At 37.4% G+C, this 20,600-nt stretch overlaps 1 pseudogene; it reads left to right on the top strand.

Annotated features, from left to right (window-relative positions):
- The first annotated feature begins 13,899 nt into the window (after nt 1-13,899).
- LOC119190443 lies at nt 13,900-15,062 on the top strand (annotated as a pseudogene).
- The last annotated feature ends 5,538 nt before the right edge of the window (nt 15,063-20,600 follow it).

Raw genomic sequence — 20,600 nt, 5'->3', positions numbered from 1 at the left:
GGGCGTTGAAGGCAGCATGTCATGTCATGTCACTGAAAAACTTGAGCGCATCAGTTTAAGGCAAACTAAGTTAAGTACATACTGAACGGTATGTATTCCAATAATCTAACGAATTGAGCGTGGCATAACGAAATGGTTGAGTTACAAATTTATAACAAAAACTACACTTCGAAATACTTGAGTACAATAGATTTTTTTAATTTTGAAGGAAATCCGATTACGGATTACGTATAAAAAATATAATATCACAATTTTCATGGGGCGATGTAGCTTAAACCATAAATAAAGTGTGGTGCGACGAATAAGACGAATCCAGTTAGGATAAAGATTAAAATACTTATTATTATTTTTTTTTATTTACGTTTTTTATCAATAAACGATAGAATAGTACCTTTCTATTTGTAAATTATGTTATTGCGCCCAGGAATAAAAATAATAAAACGAATTCAAATTATTAGATTAAAAATATTCCCCCACATAATTGTCAGATTATCATTTGGGACGAATAGGACATCACGTTGAACTGTCTGAATAAAAGTCTGACACGCTCAAGTATTTCAAGGTGACTTCTTTTTTACAAATTTGTAACTCACCTATTGCACTGTGCCACGCTCATATCGTCAGATAATTTAAATATACACTGTTCTTCACATGTATTTAACTTAATATAATAATAAAATCCTTTAATTAGACAACGTATACAGTAATAATAAGTGACCCATACTAAGAGTAATTATAGAGTTATAAAAAAATAATTTGCGTTAGTGTTATCTCTCGTTAATTTCGCATGCCTCTTATATGCAAAGGCCTCTTCCAACTCCTTCCACTGTACTGTATCTTTTGCTATTGTTGTCCAGACTCTATCTGCTATAGTCTTTATTTCGTTAGTCCATCTTCTGACTGACCTCTCTCGTTTTCTTTTTTTGTATCCGGTATACGAAAATATTTTTTTTGACTACTTTTCCTTCCCTTTGATTGTATGGCCTGCCCATCATCATTTTAATTTTCTGACTGTTACCGTAATATCCTTCGTTCTTGGGTGTTTCATTACTTGGAGTTGAAGTTCTAATTCTGTCAGTCTATACTTAACTTACCTTGTCTTAATCTGACGCGCTCGAAATACCTTTTTCTTTTTTATTCTATCCCTTTTTACGGCCACCCTCCCCTAATTACTCGTCAGATTAATATCTCTCAATTATCATAAAAAACATAGCACTATAAATTTCTGACGCGCTCGAGCTTAACTTACCTTGTCTTAATCTGATGCGCTCGAATAACTCTTTTTCTTTTTTTTCTATCCCTCAATCAATCACTACACCACTGTAAGAAATATTAAATGTTACATCCTCTTTTTTTGTACCGTATTTTCGGTCAGTTATCATCAGATTTACATTTAGCAAACAATAATAGTTTTCTTTACGCGAACATTAAAAACGTTTACTGACAATTTCATAAAACATCACAGTACTTAAAATACTATTATAAAATGCATTAAAGTAGAAATGATAAGAATGAACTAGTCCCACAAACAAAGAAAAACGAACATTGTCCTCCTGGTGCTATTTTTTAGATCATTAACGACGTCAGTATTATGCTAGAATAGTGGCGGAGCTGACGGGGGTGATATTGTGCAATGATTCACCGACGGAATACAACGGGAAAGTGTTTCTAAGTTCATATTCATTAGACTTCAATATTGAGAGTATGATTTTAGAAATAACGAGGGTTTACCCCCCTTGGGTTTGCGCCACCCCCATAATGCGCGACTGTTATAGAACAAGGATTTAAAAATATTATTATTTACGTAATACGTAAAACGCATTAATGTATTAAAATATGTTAAGGTTATAGCTTAAGGTCCATTTTTCATACATTTTATTTCACCTTTAATCTGGGTGACTAAACAAGTATTGACAAGTAAAGAATTTAAATTCACGTCTAGTTAGTGATTAGTTCTCGCAGTTGAAAGAAAAACATAAAAATAATTAATATGATATGATTAAAGGTGAAACAAAATGTATGAAAAATGGACCTTAAGCTATAACCTTAAGCTAGAAATATAAGATCAAAATCTATATACGTGCATTCGTGTAAGATCGGATACAGGGTAAGATCGTATGACAAAAAAATACCACGAATCTACGATTATTTTTTAGTTTAAGCTACATAGGCGGCCATTCTGTCTCTTTTTGCCCCGCCCTATATACCACAGTTGATGCTACGACCAAGAACGGGTGTGCTGTGTGCATTGAAACAGAAAAGGTGGATTTCGCTCTTCATAACATTTTTGAGACTTCTATTTGATTTTGTGGACCTTATCATACTAGCATTAGAAGCGTTATTAGAACGAAGTCCAAACTTACCCCGCGAAGGTCCGCTCTTTTCAAAGGGTTTTAAATTTCAATACACATATTATCATCTATTTTTAAGCTTACACAGAGAGAATTGGATGAAGATTAAATTATCACGTAAAGTAGCTTTAATAATGACCAGTTTCATGTATAAAATGTTGGTATCGTTAAAATATTTTATGAGAAAAAAAAATATTTTCGAGACTCTTCGCAACACACCGAAAAACCGTCCGAAATTATCCGAACGCGCCTATTTCCCTTGGTCACGCCATCACGCGTAACGGCTGGACCGATTTCACTATTGTTGTGTTTGTTATTGTCAGGAGATGGTTCATATGAAAGAAAAAAAACAAAATATTTCGAGGAAAATTAGAAAATTTAAGAAAACTTAACGAAAATATTAATTTTATATAAGTGTAAATTGTTTGAAATAACTGTCAGCGATTGACAGAATGCGCGCTGCAAATTCATAGTTAAGACGGGATAACGTCTGTCGGGTCAACTAGTAAACAATATATAACTGAATATTGTATTTCACCCAATGAACCATAAATTAAAGAGTATTAGCTTTTGCTCGCTGCTTCGCCTGCGTGAAGTAGTTTTCCGGGATAAAAGTTCCCTGTATAGTAAAAGTCCCGCTACATATTTTCTCGGAATAGAAAATAGGCTATAACCTTCCTTGGGTCAAGTATTTCTATCGAAACTTCATAGAAATCAGTTCAGTAGATTTTAGGAAATCAATAATCTTTATGGCAGTCCATTCAAGTCAATCATATCGTGATAACTATTAAACTTTTAGGCCAAATTACTTGGTGTAAAATACAAAGTTTATCTACATTAAACACTTAAAGTGATAGATGTATTTATTTTGGTAAGAGTTTGATAAATATACTAAAATGTGTATTGTAAAAAAATATCCGATTTAAGACTAACAATCCTACAGTACATCACCTTTGTCTAACTCCAACTGTTTAATTTTATTATTATTAGTCCATTGTTGGGAGCGCGAACAGATTCGGGCAAATTTACGTAAACATTTACAAATAACACAACACAAATAAAAATAAATGTATTCGAATATTATAAACTCTGTGCAGTGGCGGTACGAAAGAAAAACTATATATAATTTGCCACAAGAAATCGCTTGATGCTATTTTCCATCACCATCTCACAGTAATTATATAGTAGATTTCACCTGACATTTTGTAATTAAATGAATTGAAATCTTTCTATTTCCATTCTATAAGAAGGAATAATATTAATAACCAAGAGAGAGAGAGAGAGAGAGAAACACTATCATCTCACACTTCTTACAGAATAACAGGAAACTAAAGCTCGGAACACATCACACAACAACAAATGGGTAGTAGTCGGGTCAATGTCGGGTAAAATAGATGTAACGCTAGACCGGTAATCAGTTGACTCCTAGCCATTCCTTAGCGAAGCTTGGGAAAAACGAGTTCCATCTCGGTACAGGATATTGCTCTGATGGATCAATCGGGCAACGGCGAACTGCCCGTTCCACTTCGAATGGCGGAAATCTTCTAATGCCCTTCGAAAGTAGAAACATGTTACAATTTTAAATATTTGACAGTCGGCCATAAATGCGTTTTTTACTTTTTAAATAGCATTATCTCCTTAGGTGGATACGTCAAAATACTAATAATATTGTGGGCATCATCAATATACTTTACTGTAATCAACTGTCAGTATGTATGTCAATATCACTCTGTTTGACTCAACTGTACTGTAATCTTAACTTTAGTATGATTTTAACGTTGACAGCGTGTGGTTAAGTACGGAGTGGTGCTCATAATACGTAAAGTTGGATGTGAATTAAAAAAATTGTCAAATAAGTAAAATTGTTTGTTGTTCAAGTGAATAAGTAGTATAACAGTAACGATTTGATTCCTATTTCAGTTCAGATTTTGAACAAATATGGACGTTCGTGTCTATAGAATATACGAATACGTTTATGACTGTGGACTGATAATTATTGGGTTTAATTCCCAGTATAGGCGTTTTCTAACATCATTTATCTGGGATTGAAATTCACCAGAATATAGTATGCAGCCGGTGGTAAAGTCTGGTCCATTTCGTAAACATGCTTGAAACACTGTATTGCGCTGACATCAACTTCAAGCTAATAAGAATAAAATCTTAATCTATACTATTATATAAAGCTGAAGAGTTTGTTTGTTTGTTTGTTTGTTTGTTTGTTTGTTTGTTTGTTTGTTTGTTTGAACGCGCTAATCTCAGGAACTACCGGTCCAAACTGAAAAATTCTGTTTGCGTTGGATAGCCCTTTGTTCGTGGAGTGCTATAGGCTATATATCATCACGCTATACCCAATAGGAGCGGGGCAGTAATGGCTAATCTCAGGAACTACCGGTCCAAACTGAAAAATTCTTTTTACGTTGGATAGCCCTTTGTTCGTGGAGTGCTATAGGCTATATATCATCACGCTATACCCAATAGGAGCGGGGCAGTAATGGCTAATCTCAGGAACTACCGGTCCAAACAGAAAAATTCATTTTACGTTGGATAGCCCTTTGTTCGTGGAGTGCTATAGGCTATATATCATCACGCTATATTCAATAGGAGCGGAGCAGTAATGTCTAATCTCAGGAACTACCGATTCAAACTGAAAAAATATTTTTGTGTTGAATAGTCCTTTGTTTGTGGAGTGCTCAAAGTTATATATCATCACGCTATGACCAATAGGAACGGAGCAGTAATGAAACATGTTGCAAAAACGGGGAAAATTATGAGTTTTGTGAGCTTCCGTTGCCTGCGCTGCGTAAACGGTTAAAGTTATGCAACAATGATGTATGACGGGAATGTTTCACTTAAAAAGTTCTAAAAAATATATTATAAAACAAAGTCCCCCGCTGCATCTGTCTGCCTGAACGTATTAAACTCAAAAACTACCCAACGTATTAAGATGAAATTTGGTACGGAGACAGTTTGAGACCCTGGGAAGAACATAGGCTCCCGGGAAACTACTACTTTTATAACAGAAAACTTTAGCCTGAAAAACTTTATAACGCGGGCGGAGCCGCGGGCAAAAGCTAGTATACTATAAAAGTTAATAAATGAAACGAAAGTCGATGGAACAAGACTTAATATCCATTCTGGTAGAGGTTTCAGATATAACAGAGTAAGATTATAATGCCACACAACTACATCTCATCAAAAGTTTTAGCTTCAGTATAGCACTAGCATAACATAATATCAAGTCTAACCTAAGTAGGAATTTCGTCCCAACATCGCCCCTGTTTTATGTTACCTACTCACCGCGAAGCATAAAGTTTCCTCACAATACAACACAATAGGTTGGTTGTAGTGTTAAGTCAAATCAGTTTATAGAACAGAATACAAAGAAGGTGCGTTCTTCCCCGAGTCGTAAACATTCGCGGGGGAACTCATGTCCTTTTTATAACATTGTTCAACGGCGAGTATTTCTTTATAATCTTCTATACCTTTCTCTCTAATGGAGACTTGGTTATACTCCTATGATCATCATCATCAGTCCGTTGCAGTCCACTGCTGGACACAGGCCTCTTCCAAGGTACGCCACAGAGCCCGATCTGCTGCTTTATGCATCCAGTCGCTGCCGGCCCTCTTGCGTAACTCCTGTGATCATCTGTTTACAATTAATTTTTCTATTCCGGTCGAAATTTATTCGACAGTAAACCTGTGTTGTTACCCTGCTTTCTCGTCATTAATTTAATAATTCGACAGCCCCGACGTAAAGTACTGAATTTGAAAAAAATAATTTTGCAGAGTCAATACTTTACGTATGGTCCGTCGAATTATTCTAAGCAATTTTTAATAATCCGGTGCTAAGCACGGTCCTGCTACTGTTGCTATTAATGTATCAAATCAATAAGTCCTTAATTAAATCATATTGTATCAAGGCTTCTTTCCCGATTTAGTACTCTAGTAAATCGAGCACTCAGAAACCATTTATTCCATTCAATAAAAGTTGGCTAATCGCCCACAGCGGCTGCCATTTGAACCGCCGTTAATCCGTCCGTGCTAGTGGACACGCGATTGTATGATTAGACCCTTTTGTGGAGTCGTCGGTCCCCAAGCAAAATCAAGTAAATGGCTTTTAAGTGATTTTTTATTTAATTAAACTAGCTCACGGTAATTGTTACCTTACTCCTGTACAAATACAGATTACGTTAATCTGGTTTATTTTGAAGTACTTCAGGTAATTACAAATATGTGAGAGTGTACTTTTATTAATATTTGTGATATTTTTGTGTGCGTAAGAAAATGGGAAATTTTTTATTTATACAAATAACGATTGGAAATGTTGATGACTAATGCTGTCCTATATTATAATATTTAATCCAACAGCTTTTTGAGATAATTTGACGCCGAAATAATGTTATCAAATCATTTTATTTCAATATTTGATTAGGCATTTATAAATTAATTTGCATTTAATTTTAAATAATAAATATTTGTTTTTTTATTGAGTCAAGTAACGCTCTAGTTACTAATTTACGCACCCATTATCCCAATAAATATCGTTATATTTATTTCTTGAAACTGTTTTATTATGTATATGTATGTTGAATTCTTTAGTTTTTATGTATTAAAACGGTTTCTTTTTCTTCTAGAAAACAAAAATACTGTAATAACGAATATCAAATGAAAAGTAAAAAAAGGATTCTATAAGTTTAAGGTGTGTATCTGCGTATTTATGTCTGTTTGTGGTGTCTGTGGCATCCTGGCTCGGGAACGAATGGGCCGATTTTGGTGTTTTTTTTGTTTAAAAGCGGTGATCGAGGTGAATCCTAGCTATAATTTAGGAAGATCCGTTCACGGACATGAAGATCATCAACACTTTTCCTACTTCGCAAGGCCGATTGAATTAAATTATGGTATTTTTATACTTATCATAGACAGGCATACTGGATGCTATCTCCACCCATAAACATTAAACACCCAAAATACGATATTGTTATTAATATTTTTCATTATTTTAACGAAACTTTAATTATTCACGAAACTACAACATATATTATAAAGTATTTTTTTGGGATAGACTATTTTTGACATAGGCCGTTAACATGTGTATTGCTTTAACACGAAAAAGACTTCTATAATAGATTCATAAAAAAATATCGCGATGTAAATCTCATGTTTTCTATACGATATTTTACATTGTACGATAGCAATTTACACAATTACACCTATATTCTCAAAGAGGTAAGCAGAGGTGCAACCAGGGCTCCCACTTGTCGTTTGCGTGTTCCGTCCCGTAATGTGATAGGCGACAATCCTTTCGCAATAAACACCACAAATATTAAGGTTTTCTGCTCCCCAGGCTGGCAGAGCAGAAAACCCCAATATCGCTTTGCCCAACACAGAATATCAACCTAGGATCCCAGAACTGTGTCGTGCTGCTGTCATTCAATTAACCAAATTGTTATTAAGAGAACCGAAGATAGCTTAGTTGGGAGTGGAACGTACTGCCGAGACGAATGTCAACAGGTTCAAAATCGCATGACACACACCTCTAATTCTTCTAAAATTATGTGTATAGTCATTGTGAATTATCGCTTGCTTTAACGATGAAGGAAAACATTGTTAGGAAACCTGCCACCTGAGATGTTCTCTATAGGAATTTTAAAGGTGTGGGAAGTCTACCGATCCACACTAGGCCAGCGCGGTGGACTAAGGCCTAATCTCTCTGCAGCAGCGGGACTGTATATAATACAGGGCTCTTATTATCATTATATTTTATATTATTATCAAAAGGAGTCGTTTTACTCATTTCCTATTCAATGTACTTTTATAACTTAACAATGCGATTAGCTTTTGTTCTTGAAGTGCATTTTGTAAGCAAAGCTCTTTGTAACGTTACTATTAATAACTAGCTTTAAATAACATGTTTGCAAAAATCGGCCATTATGCAAACCTCTACATTAAATTTCTATAATAATAAAATTAAATACCTTCAAACTTTAAATCATCTATCTGATGTCTAACTTATTTAGGCCACAAAAACATTACACCTTATATTTTCATTCGACAAAGTTGCATAAGAAATAATTGCCCAGAATACCCATTTACCCTAAATTGTCTGGAGTGTCTTCTTATGGAAACCCAACAAAGCATTTTATGATCAATCGTACTGTTAAGTACTTATTGGAACAAACTCCTAGGCATTGTTGCTATCGCACCTTCACAGAATGCTTTTACATATAGACTGGATAAGAATATTAATCAGTGTGACATACACGCATCAGCTGTATAGCTGCTGGTGTGCTTACCAAAATAAATAGAAAAAAATAGATGCTAGGCTAGGCACCCCTACATTGCATACACACATTTACGCATACACAAGAACATATATTACACACACACACGCACACGCACATGCACACGAACATTCACATTACATACATTCTGACATTCACACATAAAATTATTCGACACAATATTAATTGACCTCAAATTAGTGCAATGGAAACGCGATCCATAAACCGGACCCTATTGTTCTGTGCACTACGTCAGCGATAGCTGCCAGCGGGCAGCGGTCGTTGGCCGCATTCCGCGCTCAGTCGGTACACACACTCGCTCGCGAAGTCCGTTTGTCCGCTACCGCTTACGTTTTACCATCATTTATCGGTCGCTTTGTGTTCGTAAACTATCACTGTGCTATTGCTGTCGCTCTTCTTCTTCTTCTATTTCTTTAGTACTGTACTGTGTGTTTTGTGAATAAACTTTCTTATCTCCATACTGTTATTCCTTCCACACTTCATTCGAACAGCGCCCTATAATGCTATTATAATACACTAAACATCCATAATCTTAATAGAAATATTAGGTTGATTGGGTTTGCGGCGTGATTTAATTGTAACACGATTTTGGAACACTAGCATAAAAGATATAATATGTAACGTTATTATAGAAGGTTTAATATGTAACGCGTTGACGAAGTGGTGTACATCTCGCGATTAAAATTTGCATAAGCAAAGACAAGAGGGCTTTAAATAATAAGATATGATGGAAATTAATGAAACGTCTTGTACTCTGACTATTACTTCGTAATGAGAACTCGTGCCGACAGGTGCGAATTTAGACAGAAATGAACTGTTCATTCTGAAAATAAAACTAGCTTTTACTTGCAGATGTCTATGTAAAAGTCTTTCATAGAATAATACAGAAGCGCATTAGTGTAATTATAGGAAATACAGCATACATCAGTACCACGATTTTAGTAAACATTTTGACAGCGTCTGCGCTATGCTTTATTTAGCCAGTAATCCGAGGAATCATTATAAAATATCCATCAATCAACCCGAAGCGGCGATATACATTACTCACTTTTAAATCTAAATTTAATTACCGTGAAAAATGGGTGACCTAAATTGTTAGCATTCACCAAATTTATGCAGTCAACCCAAATGGAAAATTAAGTCATGACGCAAAATAAGTGATTAGTTAAGGATAAACTTCATTATGATTGTATTTACCGTTTAAGTATTATCTGGAAGATTTAAGTTACCTCGGTGGCAACCTTTCGCATGTTACCGCATTGTTTATTGCTTCTATCAAACTTTGTTGCAAAGTTTGTTTGAAAATTAGCCAGTGTGATAACTAGGAACATTGAAACTTAAGGTCTAAAGTTAACGCGCACAGTGAAATGGCATCATCGCTCTCTATGCTCTATATTGATAACTCAAGAAACCTAACACATCGATAAAGATAATATAAGCATTCTTCGTCCACAATAATTAATTTAAAAACGTCTGCACAATTACTTATTTATAGATTCGTTCCACTGTCGGTCAAAGACCATCTCATCATCATCATCTCTTAGTCATTATTCTAATAACATTCTCTTTGACTCACCCTAATGTCTGAATCGGTGCCTGGTCGGCTTAATTCAATCGTTCCAATTAGCCTATGAAAATATAGACGGGGAAGCTGCGAAATATTCCATCGTTGTTCCGTTATAACAATTTGTTATTCATCAACAATACAAACAGGGAGAATATTGCTCGAAAATGTGCATTACAATTTATTTTTATACCGGGTCAAATATGAGTTTACGCTAATTAACTAAAATTGTGGGTTCGTTTTATATTGGTCTGGTGGGATGTCTCTCATATGTGAGAGTCCGCCTGGGTAGGTACCACCGCAATGTCTATTTCTGCCGCCAACCAGCAGTGTGTAGTCACTGTTGTGTTCCGGTTTAAAGGACATTGTAGCTAGTGTAACTATTGGACTAGTCGTATCGCTTACTATCAGGCGAACGGCAAGCATGTGTAGTCATTCAAAGCATTACAAAAATTGCTTAATGAATATTGAAGGGTTAATGCTGGTTTTAGTGTATTTATACTTTTGTTGCGTATACTTTGGACAGGTAATAAACTATCGCCTGCGTCAGCAAAGGACATTTGACGGCTGATCGGGATCTCTTTTGGCCGTCGCAATACAATCAAATCGTATTTGGTCGACGGCGTCGAATCAAAGTGGACTTGGACCGCACTTTACTTTTCAAAGCATGCTTAGAAGGAACGGTCAAAAATAGTGATAACTAGCAATATAAGAAAATTCAATTAACAATAATTGAAAATGCGACGAATTATAAGGGGAAGATGGTCTGGGATATGACACGCAAACAAATAAACAAAAATAAGGATAACTATGTAAGGGAGGTCGAAATTGAAAACAGTACCGGAATGGCAACGGCGATGAAAAATAATGCATATAGGATTTTTTTACAAATCGTGTTGACTCTAAAATAGATTTTATTATATTAAATCGATATAGAAATGTAAAAATGTCATGTATACATTGAAATACGGCATCCAATGCCATAATAATTGTGGAGTTGGTTTTAGTAACTAAAACCTGCCTTAATTACCAAGGATACTAATAATTAATAAAAATATAAGTATATCTTTAAATATGGAATAAGGCTGGAAGTATTGTATACCTAAATAATAACAAGAATCAACAATATACTTTACATATTTTTTTAACTTCAGTAGAGATCTAAAACGCTAATACAGTGATTGAAAGTATACGTTTATGGACGCAGAAATAAGTACCTGTCAATCATTAAGCCAAAACATTATAACCTAATTGTGAGTTCCAACAAATGGAGACTTACATTAACTGGATTTCGTGAGCGTGTTTCAATTATCAAGAACTATATAATTTTTTGCGGCGATAACAATCTTACGCGGGGGCCACATTGAGTTGCGACTGTATGATTTATTTGGAATTTAAGTTAATATATTTCGTACTAACGTAAAATCTGTTCTGTAATAAAGCCATATCGCACCAGCTAGAGGTATTTGTATTCACTGGCCTGAGAATATATCGAATGACCAACTATGAAAACTCTGCCATGAAACTCCGATCAACCACTGGATCAGGCACCGCAAGTGGAAAATTGATTGGCCATACACTCCGAGGTGCAGAACATATTCTTAAAAATGTTATGCAATGGAAATTGAAACCCCAAAAGGAAAATGTAAGCGTAGCCGTCCTAAATAAATTTGGCAACATGATGTAATCAACGAAGTGAAAAGTTCGGAAGGTTTCCGTAATTGGTTACCAGATATTGAATTAATTGCAACACTGAACTTAATACGCCATCTATCTTCAATCAAGTGAACGAAACGCTAATGTCATTGACTTTAATAGATTCATATCAATACAATGTTGAATGTAGAATAAAGTTTGTTACTTAGCTTGTCTATTTTAATTAAAAAATATGTCTTAAAATATTACTAGAATGATGTAGTGCCGTCTTCGGTCCGGCTCTTTGATTTCCATTAAGATATTCCATTAAATTTAATATGACAAAATTTTAAAGGCCGAAATATCCATGATTATTAATTATTTTTACGTTTTTCTTTCAACTGCGAGAACTAATCACTAACTAGACGTGAATTTAAATTCTTTACTTGCCAATACTTGTTTAGTTACCCAGATTAAAGGTGAAACAAAATGTATGAAAATGGACCTTGAGGTATCGCCTTAATGTACCGCCTTTGTACACAGTAGAAATGTAATTAGTATAATAAAATAAAATTATGGAATAAAAAACGTCTCAATCATAATAAAACTTACAGGAAACTGTATTAAGCACTGAAAACAATTATACAGTATACAAATACAACAAAAGCAATCAAAAACCCACATATTTATCGAAAGTTTTAAATTTCACTATTTCCAATTATTTCGACATCAATGGGCTATTCCACATGACACGTATTTTAGCTTTAATGAAAACATTATGGAAATAGGTACATTATGTTTTTGGAGATCTTTCGTTTCCGGCCGTAGACGCTTCGATGCTTGGCAACCGGAGGGCCTGATGTCTTGACGAAGATGTCGGCCCACTACTACGAGGTGGTGCTCTCGCAGGCGGAGAATTTCGACAGAGATCGGGAGCGGGAAGATCACCTCCGCCGCTAGAGACGACGTAGAAGGAAAAAGGTGGACGTCTGACCAGTATGTTTCGCGCTGGATTGAGGACGTGTGGATCATTCCACCATTGTAGTATATAGTGTGATGGGTTTGAGACAATGATGTAATGCCTTGCTCATAGATTTAAAAAACCTAACTTTACCTTACAGTATCTAACAACAACTTTTAAATCATCAAGGTCTATTAAGGAAAGTAAATGAAAAAAGTAGGAAAATTACATTCAATATTTTTGGGCAGTAAATAAACACGCAATGCTTACGACGTCGAAGACATGAACTAAAAAAGAGTAAATAACATAAACGATCCTCAAAGATTGAAACTATACGCCAAGGGAGAACTAAAACAAAAAATGTTTAGTTAGTTGATTATAGTTAAAAAGCGGCGATAGCCTAGTTGATTGTGGAACGTACTGCCGAGACGAATGTCCACAGGTTCAAATCCCAAGGGCACGCACCTCTGATTTTTCTAAAAAATTATGTGTGTATTCTTTGTGAATTCTCGCTTGCTTTAAGGGTGAAGGAAAACATCGTGAGGAAACCTGCATACCTGAGAAGTTCTCTATAGGAATTTCGAGGGTGTGCGAAGTCTACCAATCCGCACTAGGCCAGCGTAGTGGACTAAGGCCTAATCCTTCTCAGTAGTAGAGGAGGCCCGTGCTCAGCAGTGGGCAAGTATATATAATACAGGGCTGATATTATTATTTTATTATAGTTGATTAAATAATAATATCAGCCCTGTCGTCACGCCCCTACGCCGGCGTAGGGGCGTGACGACCCCCACCGCCCACTAGTGGTGCTCACTACCACTAGTGCAAGTAGTCCACCGACTAATGGCGGTAAAACCATTCCAACACGGCGGAAGGAAGTGACAAGACACAAGACGGGCAGCAGCGTCTTGTGATGAGACTTCCGCCACTGCGATCGCCAACCCGCCTGCCAAGCGTGGCGATTACGGCAAAACCCCCCCCCTATGGTAAGGCCACATAAAAACCGGCCCCTAGTCCCCGGCGGCCCCGCTATTCCTGGCTACGGTAGCGGTCATGGTAACGGCGGGGCAAGGGGTGCTAAGAAATCCCCGGCAGAGACCAGGCTACCACAACCGACGAAAACTGGCCCTGGCAACATATAACACGCGCACACTGCGGACCGACGAGAAGTTAGTCGAACTGGAGGAAGAAGTGAGCAGGTTACGGTGGGACGTTATAGGATTATCTGAAGTCCGAAGGCAGGGGGAGGACTCGATAATCCTCAAGTCAGGTAACCTGTTCTATTTCCGGGAGGGCGACCAGCAGTCCCAAGGTGGTGTCGGGTTTATCATCCACAAGTCCCTCGTAAACAACGTTGTGAAGATCGAGAGTGTGTCGGCAAGGGTGGCGTACCTGATACTCAGAATCACCAAACGGTATTCGCTGAAGGTTATTCAGGTCTACGCCCCGACCTCGGCACACTCCGATGATGAGGTGGAGGCTATGTACGAGGATATATCTCGGGCTATACATAGCTCCCAGACCTACTTCACCGTTGTTATGGGGGACTTCAACGCGAAACTGGGCACACGTAGCGGCAACGAGCTGAAAATGGGGATATTTGGGTATGGGCAACGGAACGCGCGGGGTCAGCTGCTGGCCGACTACATGGAGAGGGAGGGACTCTTTATGATGAACTCCTTCTTCAAAAGCGTAGTCAGCGCAAGTGGACCTGGCTGAGTCCCAAGGGTGCTACCAGAAATGAGATTGACTTCATCATGTCGACCAAACGGCGTATATTCAATGATGTCTCTGTGATCAATGCGGTGAAAACCGGGAGTGATCACCGAATGGTAAGAGGCACATTGAATCTTAACGTATCGCTTGAGAGGTCTCGACTGATGAAGTCCATGCTCCGACCAGCATCTGCCCATATCAAAAACCCCGAGAGCTTTCAGCTCGAACTCCGGAACCGCTTCGAGTGCTTAGGTGAGTGCGTAGATGTGGATGAGTATAGCAACAGGCTCGTGAAAACTGTCCAGACGACTGGGTCTAAGTTCTTTAAGACCCAGCGTCCAAAAAGAACTCAAAAGATCTCAGATCCCACCCTACAGCTCATGGTAGAAAGACGCAAGATGGTCCTGCAGTCTTCTGGTGACGTGACAGTCTGCCGGAGGCTCAATCGACAGATCTGTAAGTCCCTGAAACGTGATATACGCCAATTCAACACTAAATGTGTTGAAGAGGCTATTCGAGCGGAACAGGGGCTCTAAGGTGTTCGCCAGGGATCTGTCCATTGGGCAAAGCCTGCTGACCAAACTGAAGACCGAGGACGGCAGGATTATATCTTCCCGACCGGAGCTCATGGGTGAGGTAGAGAAGTTCTACGGACAGTTATACACGTCAACACGACGACCTGTTTGCAGTGCGGCCACAGATCCAAGAGCCCCACTAATCCGACACTATACCGAAGACATCCCGGACATCGACCTGTGCGAGATTAGTATGGCTCTCGGGCAGCTGAAAAACAACAAGGCTCCGGGTGATGACGGAATAACAGCAGAGCTTCTAAAAGCGGGCGGACAGCCAATATTAGAGGCTCTCCAAAAACTATTCAATTCCGTCATTCACGAGGGTACCACGCCAGGCATAAAAAATCAGCTTTAATTTGATGTATAGCTAATAAATATACATTATGAACGAGTAAATGTATCATAGTCATACCTGCTTACACCTGGCTGCGAAGAGGTGCGGCCAAGTGCGCAACGGCAACCGTGGTTTTTCAGAGTCTTTATGTGTATCGTCATGAAGTGGACGATATTTTATTTGAAAAACAAATGAATGAAATGTTTTCCGAAAAATCAATTGACAATAATTTAATTAAAAATATTAGCGGCCAAGTTTTAATAGGCAACCTAGTAGATATATATTCTTCTAAGCATAAATATGTGTAAGAATGTAGTTTTTAACATATACTCGATGAGTGCACTAATTCTGCAGCCGGATCTCGTACTATTATGTGTGAAATCCTATGAACTACTTGTGCGGTACATAGCCAGAACTGCCAGTCACTAGTTGGCATTTAGCTTTAGAATTAAATGCTTACAGATTACAGAACTAGTAAGGTGACGTAAGCTAGAAATTAAAACAATATTAGCCAATCACAACGGCTTCAGCGCTGAGAAACAGACTTGTCATCATAGTTTTACTTCATCTTTAGATAAAAGAAGTGTATAAATAAGGAGGAAAGACTGCAATGGCACTCTGTCAACGCTGAATAGTGTTAATAATTATATATTAAATCGTAATGTTCTCAGATCAACTTTCCCTTAGAATTTTTACTAAAACAAAATTCTTTAAGTCATTAATTAGGTTTAACCCAGACACACAGGTATACCTTCGATACAACAATATCTCTAAATATTTTTAAAAATAAATGTGGTTTTCAACGTTAAAAATATCAACTAATATTTTAACCAAAATGCCTCGCGTCGAACCGCTACAAATATTTTCATCTCCCAGTATTAAAATAAGATAAAATAACTTTTATAAAATATTTACGTCGTATAAATTCTAAAATAGAGGAAATCATTGAAATCTGGTGAAAAATCTACAAGTTATAAGCCGTATCATGACATGTCAGGCCATGTTAGCGGGTATTACGATGCGTGCGAAAATAAGAGATGAAACGATATCCCCACTCCATGCCAAGTCCTGCAAAAAGCAATTTTTGAAATTTGAATTACTGCCTCACTTCTCATTGAATTTTAATTCAGTTTTCACACATGGACTTCATTTTTGTACTAATTGCTGTTATATGTTAAAAAAATCTCAAAACCAAATATAGTCAAATACCTACGATGACATGATACAGCATGATATTGGCTCAGGTAGATCTAAGACCATACACACAGGCTTATAGACGACGCTAGTAAATTATTAATCTAAAACATAACATACTATACAGTTAATTATTTTTTTGGTTTTGTCTAATGTTTCTAATAAAAACCGGTATTCATCCAGGAACCGATGTATGGCATTAATTTTTGTCATCTTCTGTTGCGTCTTCATTTAAACCAATTCTAAGTGCACGCTGCAACACTTTCATCTTATTGTAAAACAAATGAAACATTATTATTACGGGATAAAAATATCCATATCAAGTAAGGATTGCTGTAACTTTTCTAAATAGCAAAGGAATTTCATATTTTTTTTAATTTATAGTAAATTATAACTTTAGAAGATGTTATTTCCGCTAGTATAGTAAAAGATATAACGCTGGATAATTTCTTCTATAGTATGTTTTCGGCATAATCTTCCAATTCTGACAAGTATTTCATGAAGTAAATTTCTTTATTTATTAAGGACGATACGAAAACCGATATTAATATTATTATGGTAGTCCAATGATGGACATAAACTGGTATTGTATCAACAAACAGTAAAATGAGATGCGATCAATGTTACGTTAACAAATAGTATCGATACACAGTACATTCGTACGAAGAAGGGCACCGCTCTCGACGAGCTCATTTTGTAATACAGGCCCAAGAAAAATCGACACAACAACATGAACTTTATAGGCTTTGAAGACTTTCGATTTAAGGCACTGAGGTATTTTGGATGAGAAGACGTTGCGAGGTTTCCCGAACGCTGCCCAACCGAGTTGGATTCGATGATTGACCTCTCTCTCGAAGTTGGACCTGCCTAGCCGGACCACTTGTCCTAAATAGACATATTCGTCTACAACTTCGAGAGTCGAGCCCCCAACTCCGATGGGGGTGGGCACAACATGGACATTCGACATGATCTTCGTTTTGTCCATGTTCATTTTAAGACCCACCTGTTGGGAGACTCGATTAACGTCTTCGAGCATAGTGCTAAGGTCTTCCAGCGATTCTGCCAAGACTACAATATCGTCGGCAAATCGATGGTGAGTGATATACTCGCCGTTAATGTTGATGCCGAATCCTTTCCACTGCAAGAGTTTGAAGGCGTTTTCCAGCGCGGCAGTGAACAGTTTCGGAGATATAGCATCTCCCTGTCTCACGCCTCTCTGTAGAGGAATAGCCTTCGTGCTCTGATCTTGTAATCGTACCGACATTGTAGCGTTATTGTATATACACCTCGACACTTCTATGTACCGATAGTCCATGTGGCACCGCTGAAGAGATTGGAGCACAGCCCAGGTCTCGATCGAATCAAAGGCTTTCTCATAGTCCACAAACGCTAAGCAAAGCGGCAAGTTATACTCCTCGGTTTTTTGTATAACTTGCCGAAGCGTATGAATGTGGTCTATGGTACTAAAGCCTTTTCGGAAACCGGCTTGTTCGGGAGGCTGGAAGTCATCAAACCTGCTTTCGAGACGATTTGTGATGACCCTCGAAAACATCTTATGGAGATGTTTCAGGAGCGAGATGGGCATGTAGTTCTTCAGCAAAGTGTTATTACCTTTTTTGAAGAACAGTACCACCACGCTCCTGCGCCATGCCTCTGGCGTTGAACCCTCGAGGAGAACGGAATTGAAGAGCGTCTGAAGGACTTTCAGTATCGGCGATCCGCCCGCTTTCAGAAGCTCTAAAGTGATTCCGTCCTCACCCGGCGCCTTGTTGTTCTTAAATTACTTCAGGACCATCTCAATCTCACACAAGCTGATGTCCGGGATATCATCGCTAAAGTGTCGGATGAACTCGGCTCTCGGGTCTTCAGCCGAGCTAACAGTAGGTTTGGCAACCGAGGTGTAAAGCTGTCCATAGAACCTCTCGATCTCCCGTAATACCTCTGCCCTCGTCGATACCATGCGGCCGCCGTCCGTCTTCAGCCTATACAACTGGCTTTGCCCAATAGACTAGAATAGACAAGTCTCTTGCAAACATTTTGGAGCCTCCGTTCCGCTCAATTGTCTCTTTAATGCTCACACTATTGTGAGCAGGGACATCGTGTCGCAAGGACTTCCAGATCCGTTTATTGAGCCGCCGATATGCTTCGGCGTCATCGGAAGACTGCAGCGCCATAGATCGACGTTCGGCCATGAGGTCAAGAGTGTGGATCGAGAGTCTTTGTGGTCTATCTCTACGGCGAGGTCTAAAATACTTAGATCCCACCGTATGGACAGCTTCTACCAAACCGCTGTTTAGCTCGTCCACTGCAAGGTTTTCTTTTAGGCAATCAAAGCGATTTGCCAGCTCAAGTTGAAAGCTTTTGGGGTTTCGGACATGGACGTGAGTAGATCGGAGCGTAGGCTTCATCAAGCGACGCCTTTCTAATTGGACGTTGATATTCAATGAGCCTCTAACTATTCGGTGATAATTACTATGAGTATTCATTTCGGTATATAATTACATGGACGTATACCACATGTATAATATATATATATCGATTTATGCTTATCTATTTTTTATTAATTACAAATCATATAGGTACCTCGAAAACATATTTTGTTTCCTATATTTAACGCTACCTACTTCCGATGAGTAATATAGATAAAAAAAATATTTAATACGACAGATAGCTCTATTGTGTTTTTTAAAATTTACCTATAATTCGATTATGAATAAATTAATTAAAAAAATATATTTAAAAGCGGCGATAGCCTAGTTGGTTGTGGAACGGACTGTCGAGGGGAATGTCCGCAGGTTCAAATCCCAAGGGCACAAATATAAGTATAGGGTAAAAAAACAATAAATGAACTAGAACAGCTTTCGTGAGGACTTCAAATACCTAAGAATGTTTTTTTCATCAACACAAAACTAAAAATGCAATATTCTAGGATCGTTTTAAAAATATTCTGTTTCTAAAGTAACCAATAAAACACATAAAAAGGCAACGTTAAAAGGTTTATTTAATTATTACCAGTGCATAACACACATATCATAATACTAATGTATAAACCTACATATTATATTATTTAGCTTAGCTTCCACTGTTAAAAGCATTATATAATTTATGGTTTTATTAATATCACTAATATTTAAATTGCAACACAGCGATGGCGTAGGCGGTTACGAGTGAAACAAAGCTGAAGAAAAAACTTAAATCCATAGGGAAGTGAGCCCATAGCGTGACCTTCATGCCATGAATTTCAATGTAATCGAGGGAGTCGTAAATTGCTTCACGTAGTCTAGGACCTGTAATGGTAAACAGTTTAGATATGGTTTAGATTAATTAATATCCAAATAAATTCTTAACAATTGCAATGAGCAGTACTTCACCAAATTCCGCCAAGATGCAGTCACCTAAATATAATATTATATTTGATTTACCTTTGTATTGAAGGAGGTGTCTTGATAACATTCGTTGGATATCATTAGTAATATGCATTGACATCTCCAGTAACATTACAGGCATGAAGGTTATGCCAATACTCATAATAACGTCAAAAAATCCATTTAAAAGGAAACGTACCTCCTTAAAACAAGAAAATTAACATAAATGAACATGTTAAAAAAGACTTCATAATAAACGTGATTGTCCAGAATGTAGCTGAATTTCTGTTCTGAGATTTATACAGGAAGGCTAATACTCAGCGCGCGAAATCGTTCCTTGTCTAAAAAAAATTGACTTTCAGGAACTACACTTTGGGTTTTAGTTGGCAATCAAAGACTTTTGGATCAGTCACAATTTTAAGTCAGAGATGGGGAACCTTAAAAGGTCAATGTGCCATTATTTAGATAAAAAATATAGCCTTTAACATGCTATCCAGGATCTGTTTTATATATCCGAGTGGCCCTTTTTAAGGACTTTTTTATGACTCAACTTTTTTTTGTTTCTTTTTTACAGATCTCGGTAAAATGAATTCACTGCGCCAGATG

This window comes from Manduca sexta, chromosome 24 (assembly GCF_014839805.1).
Source record: "Manduca sexta isolate Smith_Timp_Sample1 chromosome 24, JHU_Msex_v1.0, whole genome shotgun sequence".
Lineage (NCBI taxonomy): Eukaryota > Metazoa > Arthropoda > Insecta > Lepidoptera > Sphingidae > Manduca > Manduca sexta.
The sequence above is the reverse complement of the archived record's forward strand: the minus strand, read 5'-3'. Positions and strand labels throughout refer to the sequence as shown.